Genomic DNA, 13,512 nt, shown 5'->3' with positions numbered 1-13,512 from the left:
TTGCACCTGCGTCAAAAACCCTTGCAACGCCATGGATGCACCGTACTTACAATACGGGGCTCCATGGCGCAAGGTCCCAAGGATGTATCAGAAATGATGACTCATCCATGGGTAGGATGAGTCAGGCGCATGCATCCGGCCCAAAAGTGGCGCATTTCTTTAGCTGGCCATAAGTCTGACGGAACTACAGCAGTGAGTGAGAAATCAGAGGAGATGCGTCAGTTTTGACTGATGCTAGCAGTATCATGTGTGTGGACCAATGTAACAGAGTATGACAATGTGAAAAACTCATATTGCACTCTATTACATTGGTCAGGGATGTCACATATATAAGTGGGCATAGAGTACCTATATGTACCACTATGCCTATGTATAAAGTACAATGTGAGTGCATACAAGCCAGAGATGGCATGTGATGTGCTGCATTGCCTGCCTTGTGTGTTCACTTACCTGTAGAGGGGATGTGACTTGATTGCAGATTACAGTATTTCAAGTCAATTCAGCTGATCAGATACCCATGCTACAACCAATGCATATTCCTCTGCTTGGGTTTTAGAGGCGTAGGAATGTTTACACATCGCAAGCTCAGCGACCCACTTCCTGAAGATTTGCCACTTTAGCAAAATGTAATAAATACAACTGTATCAGATTTAAGGGGGATTTTTGGTGGGACGCCTACCTTGCATATCTTAAAGCTAACATGAAGCAGGCAACTCCGAAGTAAGTAAAAACCGATGCAGGACGATGAAAAAAGAGGCTGCTGCCTAGATATATCACCTTGTAAATATGGAGCAAAGAAAGCCCTGCTGCTGCCTCAAACTAAATGATTCAGCGGTGTTGCAAACTCCTTGTGAATATGCCCCTAAGTAGGTGGCATTGGTAGAATCAGTCAGAGAAATCTTCAGTCTCGCTCTAGAAGTCTCACAGCCACATCTTCCTGTCCATCAATGTGTTTAAGAGGAAGAGGAGTATTCCCCTTTTTAGATCTCCCTTAACCTTGGCAAACTAAGGGGCATATCAACAAGGGCTTTATCTCTGTTTTTTTGGCTTTAAAAGCCAAAAAAGGAGAGATAAAACTAGCGCCCTATCAACAACAGGGTGCTAACATGCAAATTTGCATGTTAGCACCCTTTTACTCTATGCTTCCCCTTGCATCTCTAATGAGATGCAAAGGGGGCGTTCCAGAGTAAAATAATAGGAGAAATGTCGCTAAGCGACATTTCTCCTATTATCAAGAATGTCGCTAACCCTGTTAGAGACAAAAAAAGCAGCGCTAACCTCGGTTAACGCTGCTTTTTTACGTCTGGTATTTTTCTGACTTAGCCATGATATCCTATGGAAGGAGGATATCATGGCTAAGTTTGCCTGTCCCTATCAACAAGGTAACGTGAGATTATCGCTGGCTTTCCAGTGATAATCTCACGTTAGCCTGTTAGCGTGAGGATTTTTATCGCTAATGAGATAAGCGTTGCTAATAGCACGCAATCTCAGCGATAAAAATTCACGCTAGCCGGCGATAATTATCCTAGCGCTAAGTGCGCTTAGAGATAATTATCGCCGGTTGTTGTTGATATGCCCCTAAATGAGGCAATCGCCTAGCAGTAGTAAATACTTGTCCTGGCGACTGCTACCCATTTGTAGATAAGGGTACTGACCTTTTGACACATTCGAATGACTTTTCTAGTGATATCGCCTTGAAGCGTTTTTCCTTTGCACACAAATAAAAATATGCCTAAAAGTGTGAACAAGAAACACATTAGTATTAGAAGAACCTTTATAATGACACTGTGCATTACTGGACCGTCCTCAAAGGGAAATTAAAAATAATGATGTGTTTACTTTTGCAAACAGCAGAAAAACACGATTACCATTTTTACTTTGCTGTGTCTTTCCACATACTCTCTGAGGTCAGATCTAACCTTGGTGTAGTGTTTATCTCCAACTGAAGCAAATTGCCAACCTTTTGCAGACATGCAATTTAGTTTTGTGTTTATTACATGCTGTTTTCCTCATTCGTGCACCACATGCCCACTATTGTTGAATCAAAAAGTTTTATTTGTCTATGAAGTACCATGTTTGTTCTTTCTTTACTAATTTAGCAATCTGTAAAATGTACAATCATATCAACTTGATTGTATATAACACATCACTTGTGTGTAGGGCTATAGCACACTTTGGAAGTTGACTGCAGCACTGCCATGCAAATAGAATGGCCATATTGAGCAGGGGAGTGGCATAGTCAATGAGATTTGTGGTGTATGAATCTCAAATTTCCCAACTAAAGAAGCAGTGGGCAGCAGGGGGAAGGAGTGAGATGGACAAAGTTTGGGATGGACTAATCTCACGAGGAGCAGGTTCAGTACTAATTTCCATTTGGTGTGCCTCCAGAGCTGGTTTAGAATTTGTCGGACAGGGTACTCCATCACTATAGCAACAGAGTGCCCTTTCTGCCAAACTGTCACCTGATTTAGGGCCATATGTAGGTACCTAAATACCGGTCGGTAACGGCCGAAAATCGGTAAATATCCTGTTACCGACCGGTATTTAGGCACTTGAGATGTAGGTGGCTGATTTTCAGGATTCGGTAATTTACCGAATCGGAATTTTAAGAAATCGGTAAAATACCGATTCGGTAAATTACCGTAGGGGGCACTCAAGTGAGTGCATTTCTGTTTCTGGATTCGTTATTTACCACCAACTACAAGTTGATGGTAAATGACAAATACCTTTGAAAAAGCAATTTTGTGCTTTTTGGAATGTGCCATGTGGCAGACATACATGCCCTTAGGGCATGTATGTGCGCCACATGTGCACACATGCACGATTCAGGGGAGCAACAGGGTGTCAATGTGACACCCTGCCACCCATGAATATGCTCCCCCTATTACCGATTCGGTATTTACCGAATCGGTAATAGTGAATGGCTTCCCATTCATTCCTATGGGCCTCCAGGCCCATAGGAATGAATGGGAAGGGATGCATTATTACCGAATCAGTAATTACCGATTCTTAAATACCGAATATTACCGATTCGGTAATAATTACCGAATGGTTACCTACATTCTATTTACCGATTCATAAATACCGAATCGGTAAAATTCGGTATTTAAGAATCGGTAAATATAATTTACCTACATATGGCCCTAAGTGCTGAGCGGACCACAGGTTTTACACTAATGCATTTACTCTGTCTTTGTAAAACTTACTCAGTTGGCCCAATGGAGTAGGGGCCATGCGAGGTGAGTCATTCGACTGCCCACCCTTTTTCACTGGACGGTTAAGTGTCATTTTTTTAACTGTCCATTACCACCAGGTATATTCTGGCATCAAGGACAGTAAACAGCAAAAAGAAATGATTGCCACACCTTGGGAGGAACCTATAATGGTGTTGTGGTCATTAGTTTCCGATTTTTAAAAACGACTCCCAGGTACGAGTTTGTTTTTTAAAAATAAAAAACTTCAGAAAAGTTTGTGCCCGGCTGTAATGTTTGACGCAGCTGTTTGTCAAACTTTTCCTACATTGATATGCACCCCCATGATAGAGGCTCCTGCCCAAGTATAGAGATGTCTTCAGGACCGGCGGGCATCTCTATATTTTGCAAGCGGAGTAAAGCCAGGGTGGGTGATGTAACTTTCTCTGCCACCCTGTCTACCTTTACTCCACACACCAAACCCTAAATCAGGCCCTTTGTCAATAAAAGCAAGGATGTTTAATGCTACCCCAACCGATTGTCAGTGCTTATACTATTTGCATTTATTCAAGGAATACTCATATTTGTGGGGATGTGCTACTTTTTCAGTAAACTAATCACAATATATATTTAAGTTCCTTATGCAAACAATGAACAGGTAGAAACCTTTTAGAGAATGCAGAAACACCCACCTAAACCTTTCCCTTGATCTTAAATATTTAATTTGTGAATCATTGCTCTGGCTTGTGAATCTTGTCTCACAACAATCTACTCTTTTTATCCCTTATTGCCTAACTTTCATATTATTTAAAGTTGTGATGTCATCCATGATGTCAATGGAGAATTTATAGGTTGTCACCAGAGAAGTCACTGATGATGTGTATTGTGGTGTCACCTGTGACGCAATATGTAATCTCATGTCTAGTGCATTACACAATCATTTGTAATGTGGTACAAGCTGCATTTTATAGCATATTATCAAAGTGCTGGTTTTACATCATCACAACAAAACATCAATTATAAACTTCAGAAACAAAGTAAGAGTATCACACAATTAAACAGACAGCAGTGGATGTTGAACACAATGATTAAATATGTACTACAATGAAACTTCTTTATCCTTGATCCCCATTGAAATCTACATGTGACCAAACTCAAAAGAGTATTTTTGCAATCAGATCACGATGGCTAGACGCTCTACTAAAGAATTTTTTGGAATGGTATTTAAACTAGCCTCTCCCTGTCTGCCAAGAATTGCAAACAGCCAAGGGTTATGCGACGAAATTGCATCTTTCTTTCTGCAAAAAGTAGAACAGATCTTCTCCAATTTCAACCTTGCTACGCAGGTAGAAATAGAAGCCCTATTTACCTAGGGTAGTCATAATGAACAGACTATCACGGGTTCCGTGAAGTCTCCTGCTGTTTTTTGCAGAATTCACTCTGCTGTCCCACAAACAAATCTTGGCTTTATTCCTATCAGTAAGATCTGACTCTCCTTACGATCCTTGTCTGGTTTCAGTGATTAAACTAGCTTCTCAACCTGCAGCAGAGATTCTTACCTCAATATTCAATGTCATGGTTAACTCTGGGCCTTTTCCTAAAGCATTGAATAATGCTTCGATTCTCCCACTGTTAAAAAAACAAAACCCCAACCCTAAAGACTCTAATCATTTTCAACCTTTACTCTGCTCCCCTTCCCGGCAAAATTGATAGAAAGGGCCATGAACTCTCATCTCACAAATTTCATTGAAGAAAAATCATGTTTTAGATTCGACACACTGCAGCTTCAGGGGAGGCCATAGCACAGAATCAGCGCTTATTAAGTCCACTGAAGAAATCAGGGAGGCATTGGATATGGAAGGCAATGCGGCATGCATAATGTTGGATCTCTTAGCAGCCTTCGACATGGTCCACCACAATCTCTTAATGGACTGATTGTTGGCGTGCGGCATTCAGGGGTTTAGGCCTGAAAGCTAATGCGCTCCTTCCTGACAGACAGAAACCAAACTGTGGCCTTTGACATGTTTCTCTCCAAACCTTTCTCGCTCCCCTGCGGGGTCCCACAGGGATTCTAGCTGAGTCCCACTCTTATCAATGTACATGTCTCATCTCTGGCCCCATTGATTAGAACATTCGGCTTTCACCTAACTTATTATGGGAATGACACGGAAATAGTGGTGAGAAGTTTCATGACTGCATGAAGTCAGTAAAGACCTGGATGATGGACAATTGTTTAAAATTGAATTCGAGCAAAACAGAGGTGACCATATTTGGAAATAAGTCTAATTTCTGGTCTCCTAGATGGAGGACGGAGGAACTAGGTACCCTTCCAACGCCTGGCAGGAAACCTAAAACCCTAGAAGTAGTACGTGACAATACTTTGAAGATCAGCTGAACGTGGTCACTTCCGCAACTTTCCAGATGCTTAGGCTGATAAGAAAAATATTACACCTATTACCTCAGGTAAGCCAATAAACAGTGATTACCTCCCTTATTTTATCTAAACTTGAATATTGTAACAATATATTCCTGAATATCCAACATCAACTTATGAACAACCTTCAATTATTGCAAAATGGAGCAGCTAGGCTGCTAACAGGTATTACGAAAGTCACAATAGTCAAAAGAGAAATTAGAAAGCTTCACTGGCAGCCAATAAGGCAACGGGTTGGATTCAAATGACTTTGTTCTGCCTTCAAAGCTTTGCATGACATGGGACCTGACCATCTTAGGCAATGTTTCAGTTGGTATGCCCCCACCAGAACTCTTTGCTCCTTAGAAGCAATGATGGTGACAGTGCCTAATTTCAAATGAGCTAATTGGGGTGGTAGAAGTTTTTTACCTGCACCGCCAGGGCATAGAAAGAAACTTCCTATTCATAATTGGACCTCCCCTGACCTGTCGTCATTTAGGAAGGCACTGAAGACTTGGCTTTTCAGAAATTAGTTCTACCTGGGTCTTCCACTGCAATGTGCTTCTTGGCTGTTGAGCGTCAGGACACCTTCGGGTAATCGTTGCACTTAAATTAAGTTAACATAATCAACATAACATAACATTATTAGATTATCCTCCTTGCAGGTATTACCCATCTAGGTCACCAATCCGTATGATTTGTAATTGTCCTATAGGCAGTTATTTTTGGTCTGAACTCCACAAGATTGTCACTCGTCCTTTGCCCTCATGAGGCGCTCTCCAAAGACTGGACACAATGACCAGAATATTTGATCAACACAGCCTTGGGAATCTAGTGATCCACAAGATGATACAGAATCTAATGATATTTGTGTTGCATCTATCCACTAAACATATACAAGTATATAAGATGAGCGGTCTGGATGTTGGTCCTTGTTATCCTTTATGATATTGTTTTCTGATTTTATTGTGTTTTCTTGTAAGCTTACAGATGAGTTTCATGTGTGGCTCAAATGTGACATATGTTGTTTGACTGATAGTATGAATGTTTTCGGGGGGGGGTTTGTTGAATCTGTTCAGGAAATTTTTGTATTTGATACTAGGGGACATTCTATAAATTCAATGATTGTGCTTATATTGTATGTTATATCAAATGTCGAATATTTTGAATAAAATTGATATTTGTCCTTTTATATAAAACACTTGATATTTGTCCTGTGTATGTATTAAATTGCTATGCTCTATTGTGACGTTTTACAATTTAGAATTTTGGTGAGGGATCTCGCTTATTATTTGACCAGGCAGGTTGTTTTTTTTGTTTAGCTTGTAGTTAAAAGGTAGGGCATTTATTATTTTTTTTTTTTCAAATGTCTTTATTACCAAATAGCACATATCAACTTACATCATAATGCGCCTACAACCCTGAGGCCGGCTGCTCTCCCACACGCCATCACGAGAGTCCATTAGCTTATCCCACAACCCGGAGGTCGGGCATCGCTGTACCCCAAGTTAGTCCAGACAGAATGCAGCCCTAGTATTGTGGCGGTGCGCCACAGCCTAGTTGCCCTCCCCCACAGAGGGGTCTCAGTGTTCTTGTGTCTTTTAGTGCTTAAATCAAACACCCCAAACTCCCACCCCCACCCCCCCAACTTCCCCACCTCTAGGCATCCGATCAGACCCTCCCTAGCAGCGTACTCCCCAATTACAAGCAAGTATCTCGGTGCACTCTTAATACGTCCCCCTCTCCTGCCAGTCTCAGAGCACTCTTGCCCCCATCGCTCAAAGCTCCCCACCCATCGTTACTGACCCCCTTCTACCTACCAGCACCTGTTCCGGCCGCCCACGCCCACGGCTCCCCCCCTGACGTTCCTCAAACACCCCCCAGTTGGTCCCTTGACCCTCCGTCCCCCTATTCCCGAACCGCTCCTGCCTCCGCCGCCCCCTCCAGAGCCCCCCCTGTCCCCTGAGGCGTTCTGTGTATAACCCCCAGAAATTCTTCGGCCTACTGCGTGGCGGTAGTAGCTCACTAAACACCTCGGTTTGCGTGCAGCAATACAGTACATCTCGGGCCCATTGGTCCACTGTGGGCAATGGTCCTCTCATCCAGCACATTGCCACCCTCTTCTTAGCTATTAACAGACCCATGTCAACCATTTTTCGAACAGATCTGGGCAATTTCTTGGAGTAACCCAGTAGCGCCACCTCCGGCACCGGGACCAGCTCGAGCTCCAGTAGCGCACCTAGTTTGCGGAAAATGGCCTGCCAGAACCCGTACACCCCCGGGCATACCCACGCCAAATGAAAAAATCCCGCCCCGTCGTGCCCGCATCTCTCGCACACCGCATCCTCTCGCAGACCGTAGTGATGTAACCTGTCCGGCGTATAGTATACTCTGTTTAAGTACTTAAAATGGAGCAATCTGTGCCTCCCATGCAGCGATATCCTTCGCGTGCCCGCACAACAGTACCGCCACATGTCGTCATCTATTGCCGTCCCTAGGTCCTGTTGCCAGGCCAGCCTGGCCTTGGGGTACCGGTGTATTCGCTGCTCCATAGTTATCTTATATAGGTGTGATATTAAATGCCGAGGGCACTTATGGTTAATGACATATGTCAGTTCCAACACCTCCGGGGGCTCCGCCATATCGTCCCCCAGTTGCTGTCGCAGCGCCCCCCTAACTCTGTGGAACTGGAAGCGGTGCAGCTGCGACGGAGCGTCCACCCCCGCCGCCACCTCATCCCATGTCCGTACGATGCCGTCGACGAACAAGTCACCCATTACCTGCAATTTGAGCGCCTTGAGCGCTCGCACCACCCCCTCGTCCCTGCATGGGGATAGCCATTGCGCCCACTCCACTGGCATGGAGGGCGAATAAAGTAATGCACCAGCCTGGTGTCTAAGTATACTACCCAGGCATGTCTCGTGGAGTTAAGGGAGTCAAGGTAGCCCGTCCGGCGAACCGGCGGTTCAAATAGGGTCGCCGGCAGCGGGAGGGGGTCAGCGAACAATCGTTCCAGTATTAGGTATGGTACCGCAGCCTCCCCGTGTATCCAGCTGTGTGCCTGCGCTCCCTGGGCCACCCGGTAGTATAATTCCAAATCGGGCGCACCGAGATCCCCCATATGATAAGGTAGTGTCAGCACCTGCCAGCTGACTCGGGCCTGCTTGCCCGCCCATGCCAACTTCAGTAGCGACCGACGCAGCCGTTCAAAAAATACCCGTGGCAACACCATCGGAATATTGACGAAGAGGAACAGGAAGCGAGGAAGGACCACCATCTTCATGATCGCTATCCTGCCGATCAAGGAAAGTGGGAGGCCGATCCAGATGTCCACGTCGTCCTCGAGTTTAGCCACAGCCCTACCATAATTCTCCCTCATCAATACTTCGGGGTCAGTGTGCAGTCGGATTCCCAGATATCGGATCGCATCGTCAGTCCATTGCAGTGGGTAGTCCATCTCAAAGGGGGACGTGGATGTAGTGAGCGGGAAGGCAATGGACTTGCTCCAATTGACTCTCAGACCTGAGAGGGCACCGAAGTGCACCACTTCTCTCAGCACCGGTGCCAAATTGTTCTCTGGATCCCGCACATACAGAAGGGTATCATCTGCATAAGTAGAGACCACGATTCTGTAGGTGGGGAAGCTCACCCCCCTCAAGCCATGGTATTCCCGCAGAGCGCAGGCTAGCGGCTCCGCCACCAGCGCATATAGAATCGGTGACAGGGGGCAGCCCTGCCGAGTGCCCCTAGAGATCCGTATAGCATCAGTAACTCTGCTCCCCAGCCGTATCCGTGCACTTGGGGCGTTGTACAGGACCCCCATCATACGCAGAAAGCCCAGGCCCAGGCCCATTTTACTTAATACCAGCCTCATGAACGGCCACTCTACCGAGTCGAAAGCCTTCTCCATATCTAGGAACACCGCAAGTGCCTTGGCGTCCCGTCTAACATGTTGCATAGTTCCAAATACCGTCCGCAGGTTGTAGGTCAAATTCCTACCAGGCATGAAGCCCGCCTGCTCAGGTGCCACCAGTTCAGGCGTTAGCAGCGCCAGCCGCGTAGCCAGTATTTTCGCATATATCTTAGCGTCAACGTTGAGTAGCGACAGTGGTCTATAAGAGCTGCACTCCTCTGGGGGCTTCCATGGCTTAGGGATGGCCACCAATATGGCCTCACTCATGGACTTCGGCATACTACCCGTTTCGCACATATCATCAAACAGCTGCGAGAGATGCGGCAGAAGAAGATCCACATAATGTTTATAAAAATCGCCCGTGAGGCCATCTGCCCCAAGCGCGCTGTTCGCACGCATGCCCGCCAGGGCTTCAAGAATTTCGTCCCTCTGTATGGGGAGGGCGTTGGAGAGAAAGGGCACTTGTATGTGGTCCAAGTATTCACTTATTTCGTCATCCATCCCCACCTGCCGAGAGGCGTACAGCGCCGCGTAGTACGACCGGGAGCATGCTGCGATCTCCTCCTCCTCAGTTAGTAGCTCCCCACCATCTGATCGAATCTTGGTTATGTTAGTTTTGCGCCTCCTGGCCTTCAGTAACTTCGCTAGGACCGAGCCCGACCTCTCGCCCTCACCGTATACCCTGGCCGTGGCGTACTTCCCTAGGTGCTTGACCTCCGCATCCGCGGCCTCGTGGTACTCTTCCAGTAGCGTCTTCAGTTCCTCCGTAGCCTCGTCTCCCCCGCCCCCCACCTGCCTGGCCTCTACTTCGCCCAGTCTACACTCCAAACCTGCAAGTCTCCGACGTATGTCCCGCAGCACCCCGGAATGTTTAGCCATGGCCACCCCTCTAATGTATACCTTAAACGCTTCCCAGACCGTCTGGAAGCTGTCAACTGAACCCACATTAGTGCGAAAAAATGTGTCGATAGCTTCTGCCAGCTCCTCCTTGAACAAGGGGTCTAATAGCGAATAGGGAGGGAACCACCACGTGAACGGTGGAATGGATTTCCTAGGCATGTCCACAGATAATAGAATTGGAGAATGGTCAGACAAAGTCCGCGGAAGGACTTGACACGACCCCACCCGCTGGAGGAGCGTCGACAACGCAAGCCAGTAGTCTATGCGTGTATGTAGGTTATGGCTGGCCGAGTAGTGCGTGAAGCCCCCCGCCCCAGGATTTAGCGTCCTCCATACGTCAGAAAGTTCCATTCGGATCATTTCCCTGTGCAACTTCGTAGCTGCAGCCACCGGCGCCCTAGCCGCCCCCCCCGATCTATCCAGTCGAGGGTCTAGCACAACATTAAAATCACCTCCCCACAGAATCTGTGAGTCACCACAGCCCCTCACTGTTTCGGCCAATTTTCCGTAAAAATCAGGGCAATCAAAGTTCGGACCATAGGCATTGACTAACAGTAAATCCAATCCTTTGCCCTGATAGCGAGAGAGGACATATCTACCCCCCCCCGTCCAAGGCAATCAGTTGCCCAGTGGATTCAGACTTAGGGTTGAACCAAGTGAGTACCCCCCTAGCATGTGTTGTGAACCCAGCCGCATGAACGTTCCCCCTCAGCCCCCCAGTACGTAGCATGGGGCTGTGGTTTGGAAGGTGCGTCTCCTGTAAGAAGGCCACATCCACGCCATGGCTATGAAGGTATTGTAAGACTTTCCGCAGTTTACGATGGTCATTCAATCCCCTGACATTCCAGGTTACTACCCGCAGGGGGCAGGGCGACCCCTACCGAGTCGCTGTTCTAGCCATTATCGTCCCAGTCATGGGGCAGTAACCCCGTACTCGTAGTTACTAAACAGTTCTCAGGAATCTTCGCTCTAATCCCTCTAATCTGTCGGACTAGCCTAGAATCAAACAACAAACACCCCTCCCCTCCCCCCCTCCCACAGCTGACGTCCCCCAACTTCGCCATGCTGGACCTCATTCAGAGGTGACCCACTACCACCCTCCCCCCACCCGACAAACCTCAATCCCCGTCAAGAGTGTGTCGTGCACTCGGAGGCGGACAAAAGTATTAGACAAATGCAACTCAAGGGCAAGCCCTCCCCTCCGCACACAGAGCAGTAATATCGTCCCCCACTGTGACAGTAGCCAGGAGTTAGTGTCCACTCCCCTGCACCCTTAGCAGCAACCACCTGCCATTTCAGACAGCACCGGCGCACCTCCAACCTTGCTACATTGAATCAAGTCTTGGCCGGCAGCACAGGACCATCCCCACCTGTCCAGCTCTCCTCCCTCATGTGTTCCCCCAACCCCATGCTGCGCCATGTAGGCATTCGGCCTCGGTGCGTTGTCAAATAGTCTAGCCCAGCTTTCGCCGCCATGGTGCCGTTCTTACCAGCTGTCTCCTCATGATGCGCCTCCAAGACCCAGCGCGTGCCCAGTGCCGTCCCAGCAAGCGCGTGTGCCTAGTCTTGCTGCTCCAAGGAGCCCCCCCTCCCCTCTCCGCCCGAGCTCCTCTCAGGGCTCGTCTTTTTCCCCCTGCCCCAATCCTTCAGGGCATTCTGCAAAGCCTTGGGATCAAGAAAAATGTGTGTCTTCCCTTGCCTATTAACTCGCAGTTTTGCAGGGTATAGAATTGCGTAGTCCAGGCCGAGCTCCCGCAACTTCCTTTTGACCGGGATGAACTGCCTTCTGGCCTCCTGGACCCTGGCGGTGAAATCCGGGTACAGCGAGATGGACGACCCCTCATACCTGAGCATCTGCTTTTCCCTTGCCACTCGGAGGGCAGCGTCCCTGTCTCTATAGTTCAATAGTTTGGCGATTATCGGCCGCGGCGGCGCCCCCGGCACCGGCTGAGGCCCCAGGGATCTGTGCGCTCTCTCCACCACAAACATAGGGGAGAAGGTGTCTGGACCGAGCAGATCCCTCAGCAGTTTTTCAACAAAGAGCTCCATGTTGCCCGTCGGCGTAGTCTCCGGAAGGCCCGTGATGCGCAGGTTACAGCGTCGCGCACGGGCTTCCAGGTCTTCGGTTTTGTCCTGCAGTACCTGCATGAGACGGTCCAGCGCCTTCTGCTCTGAATCCATCGAGGTCTGCGCTTCCTCCACCCCCACAAGCCTCTCCTCGGTGTGGTCCAGTCGCTCCGCATGTTTATCAAGGCGCTCCCCCATGCAGTCCATGCGATAGGAGAGCGCGTCGATCTTCGCCCCCAGGGAAGTGATGCCTGACTGAAGGCCTTTCTCCATCGAGAGTAGCAGACTCTTGTTATCCTGGGTGTCATCTGAGGGGGCAGGCCCACCACCACTCGCCGCTCCCTCTCCCGCGACCTGGGGCTTAGGGCGCTTCTGCTCAAACAAAAGCTTCGCCTGCGTTCTGTCCGATTTGCCCATTGCGCCGCGGCCAGCCCGTGGGCGTCTCCCACCGGTCCCACCGCCTCTCACTCAGGGCGGGGGGGGTGTCAGCGGACCCCCCCGAGCACTATCCGGGCCAGATCCTGCTCCCGGCGCAGGCCAGACCGGCCACGCCGCCGGTGCCTGAACGCCTCCTCGCCTCCAGGCGCCTCGATCCTCCCGGGGGGCCGCTCCGCGCACCCCCCTAGCAGCCGGGACCGAAGCGCCGCTCAAGAACAAGGGCCTCCAAGGGGGAACGTCCCGAGGTGCAGCAAGTGCGTACTGGAGCGCCCCCGCTCCCAAGCCGACCAGCGTCCAGGGGCAGGGTGGTCTGGAACTATGTCCTGTGCTGGGTAGGGGGACCAGGGCGCGGGAGTCCAGGACAGCCCTACGGACTCCGATCGCTGCTGTCCCGCACCTCTCCCGATGGGGTGCTTCCTCTCCCAAGTGTTACCAGTGGACGCGCCAGTCGCCTGCCTTAGCACTACTCACAGAAAGATGGTCCTGCGAGTCGCCCGGGTGTCACCTCATCCGATTCCCCAACTCTGGAGGGGAACGTCTTCTGCTGTCCGCTTACACCTCCTTCTCCGTGCCTGAGCCTGCACGCTCTG

Source organism: Triturus cristatus, chromosome 2_1 (assembly GCF_964204655.1).
Source record: "Triturus cristatus chromosome 2_1, aTriCri1.1, whole genome shotgun sequence".
NCBI classification, from domain to species: domain Eukaryota; kingdom Metazoa; phylum Chordata; class Amphibia; order Caudata; family Salamandridae; genus Triturus; species Triturus cristatus.
This window is presented reverse-complemented; position numbering follows the sequence as displayed.